Source organism: Crocodylus siamensis, chromosome 9 (assembly GCF_052110815.1).
Source record: "Crocodylus siamensis isolate JL-2025a chromosome 9, ASM5211081v1, whole genome shotgun sequence".
In the NCBI taxonomy this organism is placed as follows: domain Eukaryota; kingdom Metazoa; phylum Chordata; order Crocodylia; family Crocodylidae; genus Crocodylus; species Crocodylus siamensis.
Genome location: NC_143403.1, coordinates 16,878,647 through 16,897,661, shown reverse-complemented (window position 1 = coordinate 16,897,661; position 19,015 = coordinate 16,878,647). Strand labels below are relative to the sequence as shown.

General features: G+C 44.0%; 1 long non-coding RNA gene across 1 annotated transcript; it reads left to right on the top strand.

The window, feature by feature from the left end:
- Positions 1–602: 602 nt before the first annotated feature.
- LOC149857159 (uncharacterized) lies at positions 603–15,587 on the top strand. The gene is made up of 2 exons (XR_016444258.1): positions 603–686; positions 14,502–15,587. It is a non-coding gene; the product is annotated as an uncharacterized LOC149857159 (long non-coding RNA).
- Positions 15,588–19,015: the final 3,428 nt, after the last annotated feature.

Here is a 19,015-nt window from a genome sequence, read left to right as displayed (position 1 = left end):
AATTTACAAATAGGAGATATATTCATACCTAATATAACCCAAGATATAACTCATAATAATACATCTGGGTTTTTTGCTTCTATTTATTCTAGTCTGTACAGGAACATCTGGCTTCTCGTTTCCCCCCCTTCCCTTTCTGTGTAAATTCCAAGGAACAGTTGTGTGGCCTCCACTGTTGTGTAAGTGGATGTAGTTAAAGGACATGACCATTAGAGTTACAAATAAAAGGCAGTGACTGGCACAAGCCTTTCTTGTTTGTTAAAGACTTCAGGCATATTATTCGTTGGAAACCTTGTCTAGCCAGCTGTAGCTGGTGCTGGGCCCCAGCGTGAGCCTGCCAGCCTTTCTGGAATACTGTGTAGAGACTGAAGAGATCACTGCTAAGAAAAGCACAGGGCACTGGCAAAAGAAATAAAGGAGCAGATGCTGGCATGCAGAAAGTCCTTGTACACCTAGTAACCTGGAAGAAGGACATTCCTTAATTCTCATGTTTGAATTTTAACTGCTGACTATGGGTCAAGTTCAGAGGTGACGTAAGTGGTTTTCTAAGTTACGTATAAGCGTTTGGTGGGAGTGACTGTAAATGGGTCAAATTCAGAACTGCTAGGAGTGGGCAGAGTTGCTTTGTGCAGCTGTATCTGATTACACTGGACTAAGTCTGATCTCAAAAGAGAATTTCTCAGGAGGTAAAGTCTACATTCTCCTTGTAAAATGTGGGGTTGTGTTTTACTCTTTGGTTGCCTATGCTATTCTAGGTTAAAGAACGACATGCCAAACAGAAAGTTTCTTTTTTTTTTAATATCTGCACATTGTCTATATGGATTTATAGAGGATGGAAATAATAACTGAGATTATGGATTTTGCTGTTGCTACTTAGGCTAGAATCCTTTTTGACATGATGGCAATGGAAAGGAAGGTTACCAGCTCATTTTGTTACAGTAAAGCTGTGTTGTACTTTAGATTACTGATTAACAAATAGCAAATGGGCCGCTGCCTTGACCTGTTTTCATTTGAGCAAATATACTCTTCCTGCCACTTGTAAACAGCAGTTTCTGGTACCTGAGTCACGTACTCTTCACGCCACTGAGGTTACTTTTCTGTTCTGCTGAAGTTACTAGTCTGCTACTTTTCTGTTCCATCGAGGTTACTGTTCTGTAACTTCTCTGCCTATGGTTTAAGGCAGAGTTTGCCCAGCTCAAAAAAGTTATTAATGTTATTAGCAATAACAACACAAGTAATAATACTTCTGTAGTACTGGAGACCAGAGGCCCTCAAAGCGCTTTGCAATGTTAATTAACAAAACATGGTGCTTTGTGAAGTGGGCAAAGAATTTTTTTCAAGCAGAAGAACTGAACGGCAAAGACAAACTCTGGAAAAAACAGCTGCTGGTTACAAGGGCCGCAATGGCAGGCTGCTGGTTTGAGATTAATAGGAATTATGAGTGCTCCACTCCTCTGGAAGATCAGACCCAAAGACTGGGCACCAAAGTGGTCAGATATTAAAGACAGCAGCCTGCGGACCTTGCTCAATGGCCAACTTGATAATTGCACCAATACCCACCGGAGTCATAGGGAGATTTCCACTGGCTTCACTGACCATTTGAATTATTTTTCATGGAAACATCAGTCAGTCAGAAATCAATGCAAGTATGCCCATTACCGTTTTTGGCCCCTGAGTATCAGCACAGTTTAAGAACTGGCAGCCTGTCTAGAATCTACAATGCCTTTCTTTAGGTACCTATGCCACCAGCCCCTCAGTCAGATTTTATGCTAAGTCACAATGTATGGTAGACTGGTACAGACACAAAATATGGGCACCCCTTTACAGCATCAGGGCTAGGGACAGAAGTTACACATAAACCTGTTTAAGTGATCAGAAACTGATTTAAACCTGTAATAGAACAGAAGTTCAATGCACACAAACTGGTTTAAGATAAACCTGGTTGAATGTAATATCAGACTTAACTGATTGAGGTCAAACCTGTTTATGAAACTTCTGTCCCAGACCCCTTCCTAGTTCAGGTTAAATCAGACTCCCCCAGCATCCCAGCATGCTTTGCAGCCCTGGGCTGTGCTGCACTGTCTGCTCCAGAGAACAGGGCTGGCCCTGCCCCTCTGCTCTCTAGCTGGAGCAGGGGTGGTGGTGTGGCCAGATGCTAGCCCGGTATGGCCACGCCACTAAAGGGGTTTATTACTCCCTCCCTCAGGGACCCCAGCCAGGGTCTGCCTGGCCACGGTGCTGCATTTCCTGAATCAAAAGTTAATATCTATTCACTTGCTTGGTGGTTCAATCTACACAGGTTAAACTAACCTGCAAAGATTGAATCAATTCAGGCTCAGGCTTTTTGAACATTTGTACTTAGCCCAGATGACTGAACTAAGGGTACCGTTCCTACCTACTCCTTTATTTCTCTGACTTCTCTGTCCTTGCTTTAACATATTGCAGTTTTCAATATTTCAGTGTTGGTTAAATCAAGCTAGTGGTTTCAGGGAGTTTATAGTGTTCATCTTGGCCGTAGGTTGATTTATCTTGCAGCTAACTATCACTCAATTACCACTCTGAATCATGGAGCATCAAACACTCAGTAAACAAGGTGAAAGTTTCACTTAGATTATTAACCAGTCAGTGTTGTCTGAGATTCAACAAAGCAAGGGGTAATTTTTTGTGCTAATTACAGACTCCTCAAGGGTATATTATGTCACAGTATGCACTGGGCTGGGCCTATAAATTGGATGAGAGACTCTTTCATGTTTCTTTGATTTTTTCCAAAAATCTTGCTACGTGTAGATGCAAAGAGAAAGCAACCAAATCTGAATCTCTATACTCCAGACAGAGGAAGGATGGCCCAATGGCTGGAGCAGTAGCCGAGAAATTGGGAGACCGTGAATCATTTTCCCACTTTGACACAGTCCCCTTGTGACATTGCCTATGTCACTTATCCTTTCTATGCCTCAGCCCCCCACCTATAAAAAGAGGATAAGAATACCCAGCTTGCATTGAAGAATGTGAGTTGGTCAGCTAGGATACACACGAGGGCTTGTCCACATCTGAACTTCACCTGCAGGCATCTTCTCATGGTATGCTGGACGTGTGCTTAGCCTGGCTCAGCTTTCCCTTCATTCTGTCAATCACTCCTTCTGCCTGATGGCTCAGCCAAGACTCCAGCTGGGTCTCGAACTGCTTCCTCTGTCTTAGGGTACTGCCTGGTACTCTCTCAGGGCTTCAGTAGACATCTGCTGGGGTCAGTAAGGACACGCAGGCCTGCCCGCCCACCCACCCAAACACTCATGCAGGAAGTACCTGATGCCAGCATTCTCCTCAATCCCTTCCACCCCTGAAAGGCACCTTCTCCCACTCAGGCATAACGCTCCTCTTCCTAGTTACCTGGGCAGCTCCCCAAAAGCCTGTTTCCATTAGAAGCTCCTCTCATGGCCCTTCAGCCTCCCTGTAATCCCAGCATGCATATTTTGCAGGAACAGCTTCACTGTCCCCACCAGGTCATAGGGTCTAGTCAACACTACAAGGTCAGCCTTTCTACAAACTCCTTTGGCAAGCACAGCCTGAACTGCTAGCCCAGCCAGCCCAAAGGCTGGATTTTTTTCAAGTCCTAGCACAAGTGCAGTAAAACAGGGGTGGTTCCAGGCTTATTGGCCCTTAAAGGAACAGACCACCCTATTAGGAGGCTATAGAACAGGGGTGGGCAAAGTCTGGCCCACGGACCCGATCTGACCGGCAGCAAACTCCGTTTCCCAGCAGCCCCTGCCCATGTGGCTGATTCTGGTTTCCATGGATATCCCAGCAGCAGCCCTGCTGTGATAGCATGGGGCTGGGGTTTCCTGCAGACTGTCTCCAGCAACGCTGGCAAGGCATGTGGCAGGGCGGGGAGCTGCTCTGGGGCTGAGTTGCGATCTTGCAATGGTGAAGGCATGGTCCAGAGCCAGGGCAGAGTCATAATCTGCAGCTTGCATGCTCTGGGCAGGGGTGTGCAAGCAGTGGATCGCAGTTCTGCTCTGGCTCCTTGCAGCAGTGACAGCATGGTCCATCGCTGGGGCAGAGCCACGATCCACTGCCTGCATGCCCCTGCTCAGGGTATGCAGACTGCGGTTCTGTCCTGGCTCTGGACCATGCTGTCACCATTGCAAGTTCCCAGCCTGGCCCCCAAGCAGCTCCCTGCCCTGCTGTGTGCCCTGCCAGGGCTGCTGGGGCTGGTCTCCATGGAAACTGGCCCCAGCCGTGTGGGCGGGGCTGCGGGGAAATGGAGTTTGGCTACTGGCCAGATCCACCATTTTGCCCACCCCTGCTATAGTAGTACCTACAAGAGGTAGATTTGCTCAGGAACTTTGACACCCAAATTGGAAAACTTTTATGAGAATAAAAACAATTTCCCCCCAAATATGTTCCTCTGAATGCATTGCACTTGAACGTATTAATCTTGATCCAATTGGTTTAGTGAGGACATTTATATTTTAAAAAAACTCTGCTTCACTTATTTAATATCAGTGAGTCTAGTGAAGTAGTACCTTTCCAGGTAATGTCCTATCAAGAAAGTTTTGCCTGAGAATCCTTTTTCCCTTCTGCTGAGCTTGGATGTGGTTTGTATTCCTAAGTCTGGAGCCCAGCTCATTTCCATGGTAATTTATGGTTTTAGAAATAGATATCCCCAAACTCTGTGGAGCTCAGAGCATCTTGAGTGTGGACAATAAACTTCTCAACAGCACTTTTAGAGCCTATATGGTGTCCTTATCCACAAGAAGTATGGAAACAGAACAGATAAGAATCCTGCTATGACTCCAGAGACAAGCTTGAGTCTTCCTCTGGATTCATGCCAAGGGCCTTCCCCAGTCAGTCTAGCTGTAAATGGATAACTGACCATAAGGGACGGGGAGTGAGGCAGCCAGATGCTAGCTACGTTGCTCCCTTGTGTTGCTATTAGCTAGAGAAATCAGCATGATAGCCCATTGGGCCACTAAGCTTAGATAATACTTGGACCGTGCTTGATGAGCGGTTGACATCTCCAAGGCTCTGTGTGGGTATTGATTGCAGAGTTCATCTTTCCTTAACTTCCTGTTGGCAAGAAGATAAATATTTTCAGGTGTGAAAGCTGAACTGCTGGGCTGTTAAATGATATTTCCCAAGTGACAGTCAGCAGTGAAGTGCCCCGAGTCTCATCACAAGCATAAATGGTTACTTAGATGATTTCTCATATTACTGAATACACTAGGGTGGTACATTTCCAGAATCCTCCTCTCCTGCCAGGCAGATACCTGCTAGCTGATGGGCTCAGTGTGGAGACCTGCTTCCGGCCACCCCTGCTTCGCCCTCCACGCTCACTTTCTGCTTCAGACGTATGGGCTCCCACCCTGATGCCACTCCTGACAGCCAACTACCCCTGCTCCTGCTTCACTGGCATTGGGCCGTGGTATGGGGATGTGGGGTGGAATTACAGAGGGCTGTAGCATGTCTAAGGTCCCAATTGTCGTAGCTGCTAAAGAATCCAACCAGTAAGGCATGAACCAAATGGTAGCACCCTATCATCTTGCTCTGATGGCTCAGCCTACTTCCTCTCCTTGTTTATACATTGTTGGCTTAAGTTATAAACCCAATGGGATAAGTTCTCTGCCTTCTGGCCCTCCTGGCCAGCCCCTCCTGTACTGTTGCTTTTGCACAAATAACATGCTGTTTCCACAACATAAATAACAATAAAATAATTAAAAATAACTGTGGTTGATTCCAGCAATGTACATCACTATCTGATCACAAGTTAGTGCTGCCTAGGGCAGCCCAAACTTGTGAGTGTTGCTATATAAGTTTTAAGCTATTGTATGATGGTATTGTTGCATGTAAATGTCTTATGCCCTGGCTCCACCTTTTTTTTTTTTGACAAGCCACAGAGAAAAATGTATGTAAACAACTGGAACAACAGTCTGTCATTAGCTGTCTATTTTATTGCAACAACCCCTTGGTTCACTGCCAACTCCATTGTATTCTGGCATCACGTGGAGCGTAGGCACCCATTTATCATTACAATGTGTTTGGTGGTTGTGTGGATCGCTATCTTATCCTTGCCCTTCAGTGCACACTTCATGGAAGAATGTGGCCCTAGCACGCAATCATGGCGGTCAACATGGGAAAGGAACAGGATCACCTTTTTAAGGGCTACGTTATCCCTTATACCATGGTTCCTGCCCTATGGGAAAGTGTCCTGTGCATATACTTTCTCTAGGGAAAGTCCCCTCAGCAGTGCTAGCGGAGCAGGCTCGATCTGCAAAGCTCTGTGGCTCTGCGCACGTTCCTGCTTGTTTACAGACATTGCTCTCTGAATGGGCAGAGGTTTGTGGAACTGCTGATTCGTCAACATTTTTGCCATCTGCGGCCACTTCAAATGAAATTTCACTCTGGCCCCAAGATGATTTACTTTTCTTGGCTGTTCATCTTGGGTGATTCTGTCTCCATTCCCTCAGACTTTGAGGCACTTGGGCAAAAACAAATATTATTGGCCCTTTTGTGAAACTCTTGAGTTGACTCTAAGGAGTAAAGCTCTCAAGCCAGTTCTACAGAATGAAAAATGAGCGAGACAATTAAGATCTTGCCCAGGGGAGGGTGGCCTCAAATGAATTTCATACACAAGACATTTTCTAAAATCTGACCCCACTTTCTAAGGCACTCAGCAGATCTCCAAGCTCACTGAAGTCAATGGGAGTCTTTCCCCTTCAGTGGGACTTATGCTAATTTTGAATTAAGCACCAGTATTGTAGTGTGTTCTATACCCATAAAGGAAATAGAGGTTAAATGGTCTAGTTCTACATATAACAGTTCCAGATAGGATTCAGCTATGCCCTGTCCCTTGACTCATGAACCCTTTTCACCAAAGGTGCCTTTGTGGGTTGCTTGCTGACTAACAGTGGTAATGCATTACTTGCAGTGCCCTTATAGCCATTATCCGGGAGGTCTTAGTCTACTCCCATGGAAGTCAGTGATAGCTAGGGCACTCAGCATCTCACAGGATTGATCTGTACAAAATAAATACCAGTAATGCACACATCACATCCTTCTCTTTTGTAGAAGCTGTAAAATTAAAATCTCTCTCTCCAGGGTGCCATGGGCTTGTATGCTTAGCACTAGGACCTATTTAACCTTAATGCTCCAAAATGGACATACCTGAATTTTTTGGCACTTATGCACGATTTGACTTCTGTTTCCACCTGTGGTGGGATAGTATCACCCAAGTATGTGTGTACCTGCCAGAATTAAAGTGGAGGTGGTGGGGATCCCACCTTTTAGCCCAAGAGCTTAGTGGCTAGGGAACCTGCAAAGCAATATTTAACCCATCCAGTCCAGATTTTGCTGATTGAACACACAGCTAACTCTATGAACAGTCAGGAGAACTGCTCATGGAGTAATGTATCATTTGGCCTCAGTAAGGCTAGCAGAATTAGGCCCTAACATGTTACTAGTATTGCTCACAATGGAGCGTATGTCCAAGACTAGCCAGGCACCTGCAACACCCATGGATAGATCGTGGGAATCACAGGTGCTCAGCATCCCTTAGGATCAAGCCTGGTGTTATCACAGGACTAATTATAAGATCTTGCAATAACTTACGTTAATAGGGAAAAAAATCTTGCCAGGTTGGATGGTAAATCTTGTGAACACTCACATGATAAATTCTAAATCCCTGCCTCCTTTGTACAGGTCTTCTAACTAACCTTTAAATTGCTTATCAGATCAGCAGTAAAAATACCGACTGCTTCTCAAGTCCTTGCAGGCCTGGATGGATTGTGTCTTACAAGGCCAGTCCTTGGCTCAGGTGCCTGAAGTAGCACTGGAATGGAGGTGGTTAAATCCAAAAATGCCTGGCTCACCTGCTATCTCACCCTGGAGGTGCCTCCTTGTTTGACATTTAAATTTCCTAGGCACCTACTGTTCTGCTTCTGGACAAGCCCCAAATTGCCCCAGTCTGAGCGGCTCAGCACCTAGTTCATGCCTAAACTTAATCAGGATCCAGAAACTGGGTGGTTTGGCTCAAGTCCCCTGAGACGTGCATGTAGGGGCAGAATCAGGCTCCTCACAAAACTGAGATTTGGCCATTTTTGTTTAAAACAGAGGTAGCAGCAGTTTCCTTCCTTTATGTATATAATGCGGCGGGTTAGAGAGCTCACCAAAGAAGCCATGGGTCCTGGAATGTCTTCTCCTAATCCGAAGGGATGACACCAGCAGCTAGCCTGGTGGTTAAAGCGCCTTTCTGGGAGCTTGGAGATGATGGACTGAATACCTTCAGGCCAAGGCAGAACTTCACCGCAGGCCCTCCACTTGCTGGATGCATAGTCTACCTAAACTATGACATAAAAAGTAGGTGGTACCACAACAACTGAGAAAAGGGCCTTGCTCAGTTCTCTGAGAGAACGGTTTAGGTGCCCACCCTCAGGACAAGGTTAATTGCTGAATGGATGGAAGTGTCTGCCTGATGGCCTGAGGCTCTTTTGGCTCCAATTCTTCATCCCCCTATGCATGTTACATTTATACTACAATTAACAGGTTAATGGCAGCATAAATGGCAAGGGTGCTACATGTGCACCCAATTGAAGGGGCCATAAAATGGCAAACCAGTCATGGCAGTGTTCCACATATAACTTATGCCTTGTATGTATGGCACCTTCAAATGAATGTGCAGCCGGTCTGGCAGAGTGTTAGCACTCTGGCCAGGGACCACACCAAGATCTCAAACCAGTTCCAGTGAAGCCCCTGGCCAGAGCTAAAAATCAGCTGATTGTTGGTTTCAGGCTCCTCCTGCACAAGCAAGTAGAAATGGTTTGGTTGGGATCTGTTCTTCAATCCCAAAATTGCCCCTCTGCCACACGTGCGACATGGCAGGAGGTGTAATTGTTGGGATCAGGGACCTTATGTCCCTCTCCCTCTTCTTACTGTTTACATGGAAGTGAATGGCCAAACACAAAGTCATGGCCAGAGACCTAGAAGTTAGGTACTTCAGTTTGCCTAAGATCTTCATCAGCTCTAGCCCAAAGTGACTAAATGTGTCTGTTAGCACTCTCACATATTCCATGCGGTAGGGTAGCATTCACTGTTAGTACAAGGGTCTTTCATTTAATCTACCCTCTTCTGTATTGGAGGATATAGCCTGGCTGAAGATATCTATATATAGATATAGATATATCTTTTGGCCAGAAACATGCTCTTTTTTTTTTTGGCTTCTCTTTATGTTTTTATCTGCTGATAGGAATGAACATTTTCAAAAGCTGCTTTTCTTCTGTAAAGAATTTCAGAATTAATGATTTGAGATTTTTCACATTGCAGTAAAGCATTCTTTAAGAGCATTAAATAAATTCTACATCTTTGCTCTTTATGGCCTTAGATGCTATCTTATAACAATAACAACAGGAAAATAAACTATTGCTATAAGGCAAAGCAATAAAAGCGTGAGTGTTTCAAACTGACAGCTGAACCACCCATGCAGTATGTTCACAGTTAAGACGTGTCTTGCACAAGCAGGCGGCACACTAACATTGCCATAACTGGTTTCCGTTGGCATGGCACTTCCATTTTCAGTTTTTGTGTGTCTCTAAAGTGACTGACCGGGTCTCTAGAAGTCTTGCTGAAGGCTAAAGTTAAATTCTTGCTGGAGCTGCCATTCAGCCACTGCTGAGTTCTGCTTTCACACTGCTATTAGTGAGAGGGAGTTTCAGATACTGGCATAGACACACGAGTCTAGCAGTGTGCTGCAAATAGAAATAGCAGAAGGAGGTAGTGGTGTAAAAACATGCCCAGTATTGGACCATTTGTAGAGAAGGAGCACAGATAGGAAGTCAGTGAGGGTGGCCATGCCCTTGCTCATTTGTTTCTCATGGTCCAGACTGGTGACAACATCCCTACTTGCTTCAATGAAAACTGATTCTGGTCCTTCCCCCCTCTGTAGTGCTACCTGTGGTGATTCTTTATATGACAGCAGCCCCATTAGGAAAACCAGCCCTAACCTTTATAAAGCTGTTCCATGTATTCCATAATAGTTCAATCCATTACCGTATTATTGATAACCATCTTACACTTAGTACCAAGGAGACCAAACTGGAACCGTGTGCACAATTGGTCTTTGGGACTGGTTCTGAATTGGGTTTTGTGGCCAAAGTCAATCTATGCATGTAGGGCCCATGCTACACAAGCCTGGCCTCCTCCCAAGCACATCATGAGTCACCTATATAAAGAGTGGCTCGATTCTCAGAGGTGCTGAGCACGCATAATGCCTGTTGCCTTCTCAGGGAGTTGCACGTGCTCAGTCTCATTGCCAGTACTCAGGCTCGATCACTGTGACCAACAAGACAGACAATGCCAAGACATGACAGCTAAGGGATGGGAGCATTCAGCAGCTTGAGAAAAGAGATACTTAAAAAATGGATTAAATGGAAAACATCTCTAATGTTCTGCAGTATCCTGAAGAAGAGCTTGACAATAAAATGCCTTGTGCATACATGCTAGCTAGTAAATCACCACTTCAACACGCATATGAATATGGGGGGTTGCTCGAAGTATGAGACTAGGCTACTCCAGCCCCCCAAAGGGGTCTCTGCAAGTCTCCATGCTTTCAATCCCAGATGAAGAACAATGAAGAAACTAGTGGGTGTGATGCCTTTTAAGGCATTGCTTTCTTGTCCCCCTTTCAATTTAGTTTCAGCTCATGCCAGAAGAAAGGTTGACCTGGTTTCCCTGGCTGATGATTGCTTGCTAGTGGGGGACAGGACTTGCTTGCACCTATTGACTGTTTTAAAGCAATCAGTTGTTGGTACCAGCACTGACCGTGAGGATTTGTTGACCCGCCCATGAGTCCTGACCAGAGTGGGAAGGGGTCAGATTTCAGTGGCTTTCTTCCTTCAACTCTGAAAGCTCCCAGAGGGCAATACTGCATTTGTGTTTAATATATGCTGCTATTTTCTATTATATTTTGCCTTGAAAATAACTTCATAAAAGCCAACCCCTCCTCCAAACCAGACCAAAACCATGATATCCAAGTAACAAAGAAAGCCACGTGAAGAGCAGAATGAATTACTACCTCTCCAGTTGACACTGAGTCAAGAGAAGCAAGGGCCCAGCCTGCTTTACAATAGCAAGCTGTTAGAGAGTGGTTATCGGTTGCTAGCATTACTTCTCCAGATTTAGGCTCTTTTCTTCTGTGGTGAGGTACCTGATACTTTGGCAAAGGACTTTTCTGTGTCAGCATTTGTGAACAGTTCAGTGTTTTGCCGGCTGTGTACATGTGAAATGGAGCACAATCACAGTTCATTCATTTCCTTCTCCCTAGAGTTCAATCCTTCCATCGCTGATCTACCAAATAGTCATGGATTGATGATATGAATGATAATCTGTTATAAATAACAGAGGAATGATCTTGCCCAGAGCAGACTGCATGGGTTAGCATGCCATAATTGTAATTCTGTGTGCTGAAACAGTCTTACAAGAATACTCCATCCAATTTCACCTTCAAACTGACATGGTAAGACAATAATTATGGCATTGCACCTGGCAGCAAAAGAAACCCTTATGTGTCATTATATCAAATTTCCTGAAATAATCTCTATGCCCATGTTTACTTCATGATTGTTCTGTAATGCTTAATGAGAGCAACAAGGAAGGTACTATCCCTAATACGTTTGTGAATGGATGAATACAAGAAAAATAGTTTTAACCTTTTGGAAATTTTAGTGTGAATATATCTTTGCAGTGGATGGGTGGCCGCAATGCATAATCATACATTTTCAAGGGTAATTGGGGTGGGGTGGGGGGAAAGGGTGCAATGGTAGATTAAAATAAATCTTCCTCCCCAAACCTAGGATGTTCAAACTGGAGATCCTTGGATTCTCATGAAGATCTTTTCGTAAGTAACATTCAGAAATATATACCAAGTGTTGAATTGGAGCTCGCAAAATCCCTCTGTGGCGCACAGCCACGTTTGCAATATGTGGGTGGAAAAGCTGTCAACATAGTGGAAAAAATATTTTGCTGAAACTAAAATCTTCTCAGAAATAGCTGAGTCATGCTTTGACAGTTAAGGTAGTCCCGGCACCAATCCACACGATGCCATCTAACGAGCAAACTTGCCCTGAGAGGTCTGTCATACGGATTCAGACTTACTTACAGCTGCAAATGTGCAATTGTGAGACTGCAAAATTGGAGGTAGTTTGCTTAATCGGTTCTTAATGACAATCAGGTTATTACTAACAAGGATTTATAAAAGTTAATTTTCCTAGTTTCTATTAAATTCTAATATAACAGGCACTGATTGTTGCAATGTTTATCAACATCATTTCCTCTTCCTGTGAGCTGTCATATACCCGGCTACACCCGGGGCACCCTCCCACAAGCTTTGATTCTTTCCTTACACAAGCACCTGAATTGGGAGCTAGAGATGGAGCACCTGGGGTGGGAGAAATGTTGGGGACAGTCTCCTTTGCTTAAAAGTATTCTGAAACTTCTTGGGACATTCTCGTGTTTCACAGACCCAGCAGTTCTCCAACAAGAGCATTTAGATTTCCATGGGAAGTGACTCTGGCTGAAGCAAAAATGTGCTTTTGTAAATAAATATATGAGCTCATACAGCATAAAAGCTTAAAAATAAAGCTCATGCTCCAGACTCAAGACCCCTACCTGACTGGGCTGAACAAAGTGCTGGACCTTCCCTGGTGGACTGTGGCATTCCCTCTCCACGCTCTTCAGCGTGCTCTTTCTCTGAAGAGGTGATCTTGATCCAATTAAAGTCAATGGGAGTTTGCCACTGGCAGCATCAAGTCCTAAATGCCTCATTTCTCTCTCTCGGCTCCAGTGTCTTCCCTGTCCCACATTCAACCTCTCTCTCTCCTCCGCCTCCCCCCTCCCCATCCCTTCTCTCTCCCTCTCCCTCTCTCTGTCACTCTTCTTTTCCCAAACGCAAATATTCACCCACATCATTTTTTAGGATGGCACCAATCTGGGTTCACCACATGGATAAATTAGTATGTGGCAGTCTGTGCTGCTGTACCACACTGATATACTCCAATGGAGTAAAAGTCTAAGTCTTTTCTTTCTATCTAGTTGCACATGATGTGGCAGAATTTGAAATGGCTTTTCTGGACGACAATGGTATTTTTGCTTTGCTCTTTTCCTTAGCATGTTGGTGTGTTTCAGCTGTGACAATGTAGGGTCAAGCCTGCGCTTCTACTGCGTCAGGACAGATTAGAGACATGGATTTACAATGTTTCACTGTCAAATGCATGATTTACCCAAAAGGAAAGGAAAGCCACTGAGAGACATAGAGTATCAGCACACTATCTATAAAGAAGCAGCACAGCTCAGAGAGAAAAACTGGAGAAGTCAGTGTCCTCCTGAAGCTGCTGTCTAAAAATCAGTCAATATCCTAATTCAATGCACAGTAAAGTCTTCCCATTATCCACAATGTACACAGGATTTGGCCCCTAGGGCATAAAATATGTAATACTTCAAAACACACTACTCTGTTATTAACAAATAAAATAACATATGGTGTTCAGATAAGACTCACATCAAATCTTTCCCAGTGGAACGGGTATAGAAAAACTGTACATTTCTGGCATATACACCTGCAGGAATAAATCATGTTAAGGATGTGCACTAATGAATCTATTCAGACACTGACCAAAACCACAGGTAGTCACTGTTTCAACAAATATTTGTCACTGTCCAACATATCAAAAGTAAGCACCCAGATACCAAAAATTAATCTAAAAAGGGCATATTAATCTTCGTGATGAGAAAAAATAGCAATTTGCTTTTTCACATGGTAACGAAATTAGAGTAAATGACAAACAATAGATTCACAAAAGAAAGTTTACATGAGATATTTTGTGTCCTTTGGTTTAGGACACAAAAAGATGCATTTGCAATTTGCTTTAGCAAACGCTTTATCATTTTTTAAATTGGAATTGCAAGGCCACAGAATTATTGCTGTAATATTTGCAAGAAGCATTGTCCCCAATGCAAACATATTATAATACACTTATTTGTTTACATTAGATACCTGCTTATTTGAGTCAGAGCTGTATGCTTTCATGTGGTAATCATATATTTTTTGTGGTAATGATTATATTTTTCATGTGGTAATCATTTCATGTGGTAATCATTATCTTTTTTGACTTTTTTGTAACAAGTGTTACCATTGGACTTATTCTAGACTTGTCAAATACTATAATGCAGTTTTGCAAATTACTGTAAATGGTTTCATGCCCCAGCCCTCTTGAAGTCAATAGGAAACCCGCTTTAGCCTTCAACAGTTGTAGTAGAGCAAAGTGAGCCAGTGAACGTTTGCCATAGACTCTGTTATTCTTGTTCTCCTTACCTTGACATGAATTCCAGTGAAGTCAGTGGGATTGCTTGTAAGAGCTGAGCTATTCGCTGCCTTCCGTTGTAATATCACTTTCTGAAATTTCAAAGTGCTAATTTCCTGTTTTGAAATTGTAAACTCCAACAATACCTGTTAATTACAGATTACTAACCCTACTAAGAACGACCTGTGCTACGGCCTCAACATAATGCACAAAAGACACCAGATACATGTGCAACCCTTATGAATACTGTAGCCACATTCTGGTCCACTGACTGCACTACAAACTGGAGTCTAAACCAGAAACCAATGAACTGTGAAAGGACAAGGATGCAAGGCTGTGCAACAAGGCATGGATAGCTGCAGATGTGCCATATAGAGACCTTCCATTAAAACTGGCTTTACATTAAACCTTAAAATATCACTAACTGATTGGTCCAGCATTTCCCAGTGTCACTTCCTCCTCCTGGGGAACTTTATATACCTTATTGTAAATCGTGTGAAGAGACCAGTTAAGCATCAGCAGACGAAGATTTTTCCGGCTCTTTGCAGACTTCCATTGTCGTACGCATTGGGAATTGTAGATGGGATATCTAGGTGTAGAGAGTTGCGGCAAAAAGATCTTTTGTGCCCCAAAATATTCTGAAATTCTTTTTTCCGCCATTCAGTCAGAACTCCCTTTGCCAATGGTGAGACGTTTGGCTGAATGAAGGGTACGGATTTGGCTTCTAAATCTGGCTTTTCTGTATCATGTGACTAATTAGACCCTGACGAGATCAGAGATGCTTGTCCCTCAGTTCCAGTCACACTTCTAAGCAAAGGTACGATCAGGAAAACACCCCCGGCCCGCATACTGGTTCTTCACCATGTTGAATAGGAAATTGATCTCCTAAATGTGTAAAGGGAATGAGTAATGGCCTAAGCTAAAGCTAAGGAAAGCCCTGTGGTGCCTGCCTATATTGATTCTGAACCATTGAAAACCTGAAATAACCTCTGCTGCTCAGGAAACTCAAACAGCGAGGACCAGCTTCAGTTCCTATAAGCCCAGTCCTGTTACTATTGCAGGTGACTGCAGACCTCCAATCTACTTTAATGGGAACAGCACCAGGCTTTCTTTCTACTTAATAAAAAACGAAGATATTAATCTACCTGTTGACATGTGTTGGGCACAAAGCCATTGTCTGGTGCTTGTTTGGTTCTCTGTATGAATATGACTCATGAGATAATAAAGGACCTGATTTCCATTCTGCCAGACCTGTCGTTTCCAATGGTTAACTATTAATTTGAGAAGCACGATGTAATGCCTCCATAAAACAGCACAGTTTTAAATGCTTGATATGAGTAGAAAAAATCCACCAAAATGTTTAGTTTGAGCAAATTTGATTCTTTTCGCTGGGCCCCTGAAAACATCTCTTCTGCTTGACTCTTCCTTTCCTCCCTTAAAGATTGTCATTGCAAGAGTTCCCTTACAACTGAGGATGTGCACAGACCACCGCCAAGACACACGAGTGCTGTTCCTACATAAGCTAGCAGTTTTCCACTGCTGTGTTGTTTTACCAGCCATGGGAAAAGTTTATGAAAAATGTAACTAGTTAAAGTTAAAAGTTAGCAGCCTTTAAAATTAACTTGAGTTGTGTTAAAAGTTAAATATTTCCACTTTCAACTAGTTAAAAGGTAAGTTAAAAGGAAAGTAACCAGTTAAAAGTTAAGTTGATTCATGAGAATGTGTGGAAATGTGTGGAACATGGTGAATTGCCTCTTAGCATCATTTTTCATTTTCTAATGCAATTAGTGGGTTTCGTTTCCATAAGCCCACAGAAGCACACTCATTTACTCGGAACTCACCCTGCTTTACCTGAACACAATGTTATACTTGTCATACAGTTTTCAGAATAACAATTTACCAATACCTATGTAATGTTAGATCCTTCTCAACCTCTCGATGTGAAGTACTTTATAAAAGTCAATGCATCATACAGGTATACCAGAATAACAGAAAGGAAATATTCATGGCCTGGTGACAAATGAAAGCTATTTCCACAGAAAACCTCTGTTGTTACCATGTTTATTGCTCAAAAGGTAACAAAGGGGTATGAAATACATCTGAATTAGAAATAATGAATTGTCTGAAAACCAAAATTAGACTGAAATAAGAAAATCAGTTTAAATGAAAAAAGGATGTTCAGCTGCAAAGCAGAAACTGTGTAAACATGCTTATTGAACTTCAGCAAAAGCTGTATGTCAAAATTTACTTCTGACAATTTTCCTCTTCTGTCTTTCAAAACTAAGCCCCCACCACTGAACAATCGCTGTACATGGGCAGATGAGAGAATGCTTGTATTATAACAGATGAATAGTTTTTTCATAGTAGGTGACAGCTCAGATACTCAGACACTGTTGGTGGCACCTGCGGGTGATTGCCGCTCCCTAGTCGGTGCTCACCGCCCCCCCCCCCCCGCTGCCCACAGTGTCCGTGGCATCAGCAGGAGCTCCCACCATCATTGGCGCATCCATGCCCCCCCAGCCGCCGGGGGCACGTGCCATTCATGGCTCAGCTTCTTGGGCCCTGGTTCAGATCTTCATTAAAATTTAAAAAGTCATCATCTGCTTCACTCTCACTACTTGTTCCCACTCTTACTGGGATCAATGTCTCTGCTTGCTTGTGCTTGCTCCTTCTCATGCAGCCACCTGGCTGCCCTGTTGACTTCTGCAAATGCACAGACAATGCCAGCATGAACTAAGGAACTCTGGGTCTTGTAGTTCTTAAGAGACCATATCTCATAGAGTTTCAATAAAGAAATATTGTTTCATGTAAGTCCTAGAGAGTGGCTGTGTCAGGAAAAACTCAGGGAAAGCCAGATTTCAATTTTTTTAAACTTTTACCTTATACTTATACTATAAGGTTAACTTTAACTTTTTTTTTTTAAACTAGTTAAAGTTAAAAGTTAGCTGTTTCTTTAACTTTTTAACTAGTTAATTAACTAGTTAATGCCCATGACTGTGTTTTACATATATACCACCAGACTAGCTCAAGGAGAGACCTAAGGAGAAATCATGGCATTGGCATCAGGATTTCATAGGTACAGCAGCTGACTAACATTTACATCAGTTCCCCACCCATAACTATACAAACGTACAGATTATATACACATGTTCAAATAAATAAAGGGCACAGCTGAACTGTCAGGGAGATGATAAACTCTCTCAGGGACAGACTTTTATTTATTTATTTATTTATTTATTTTTTACTCCTGTATTGTTACAGTATGGGCATGTCTCCATTTCATCTATGGCAATGTAGTGACGCGCTATGCTGACATAGCGATTATGTGGTTCTACACGTGACTGTCAGCGTTCTTGCCGAAGAGGTGCCTCCCCCAGTATAGTGTGCTGCTATGATGACCTAACGGCGAAATCTACCTGTGCGCTGCGCGTATGGCACAGTAACCACCCAAACTGTGCCATGCTTTAGTATTTCCAAAAGGCACTGCTAAAGCACAGCCCCATAGCAATGTCACTGTACAGCAACGTGTAGACACACCCGATCTAGCATAATGGCCTTGGTCAAAATTAGGGACCTCCGCAAGGTACTGCCCTAAAAAAACCAAAACAGTAATGATAATAATAATTGGTAATAGTGTAACCCAGACCATGAGCTGTAAGATATAATTTGCACACATTTTATGTTTCTTTCCATGGTCCTTTTTTATGCACGCTCAGTGCTGCACTTGATTTATAATACAATACATCAGCTATAATACAGCAAATCACCTTGACACATATGCATCTAATTTAAAACTAACTGCTTATATACAGCATATAGAGAGATTTAATGACTGCGGAGAGAAATAGAGGCCCAGAATCAGAGATGTCAAGTTATACATCCTATTTCAACCTGACATACGTACATAAAGGCTGAGTACAGACATTCGAAAAGCCTGAACCTAAATTGATTCAATCTTTGCAGGCTAGTCTAACCTGTGTAGCCTGAACTGATTTGCAAGTGAACAGACATTCACTTTTGCTTCCAGAAATGCAGCTACATGTCTGCAGTGGGGGGCACTAGAGCAAGCCCACTAGTGTTTTAGAGGGGGGCACTGGGGGGGACTAGAGCAAGCCCTCCCTTCCCTTCAGCAGCAGCCACAAGACTGGAAGGAAGCTGGGGCGGGGGCAAGGCCAGGCCCTGGCAGGCCACTGTACATGATAGTGGAGGGGTTTAGACCCCCCACCCTGACCTGCAGGGACCCCAGCCATAGTGTGCCTGGAGGGGGAAGCAACCCTTGCCAGGCTTGTGCCCAGTGGGGGAAGGGGGCATGCCCAGACACCAGCCAAGGCAGTGCCTCAGATGAGGAGGGGGCAGAGGGCATGGCCAGAGCTGTCTGGCATGGTTCCACCATCTGCCTGCCTCCCCCAGAGCCGGGGCTGGGGCTGGGGCTGGGGCGGGGGCTGAGCCAGGCAGGCCCATAGGCACTGCTGAGGGCAGGAGTGGAGGGGCTGGACCAGGTTGGGCCATGGGGGCAGGACCCTTCCCTGCCAGCTACAGCTCAGGCTGGGGCCTCAGGAGCTGCGTGCCTGGGTTGCTCCCAGCTCCCCACAGGAAGGGCCCAGTCCCTGCAGCCTGACCTGGGCTGGCCCCACTATCTGCCTGTCTCCCCCGGGGCTGAGTGGGGCCAGCTG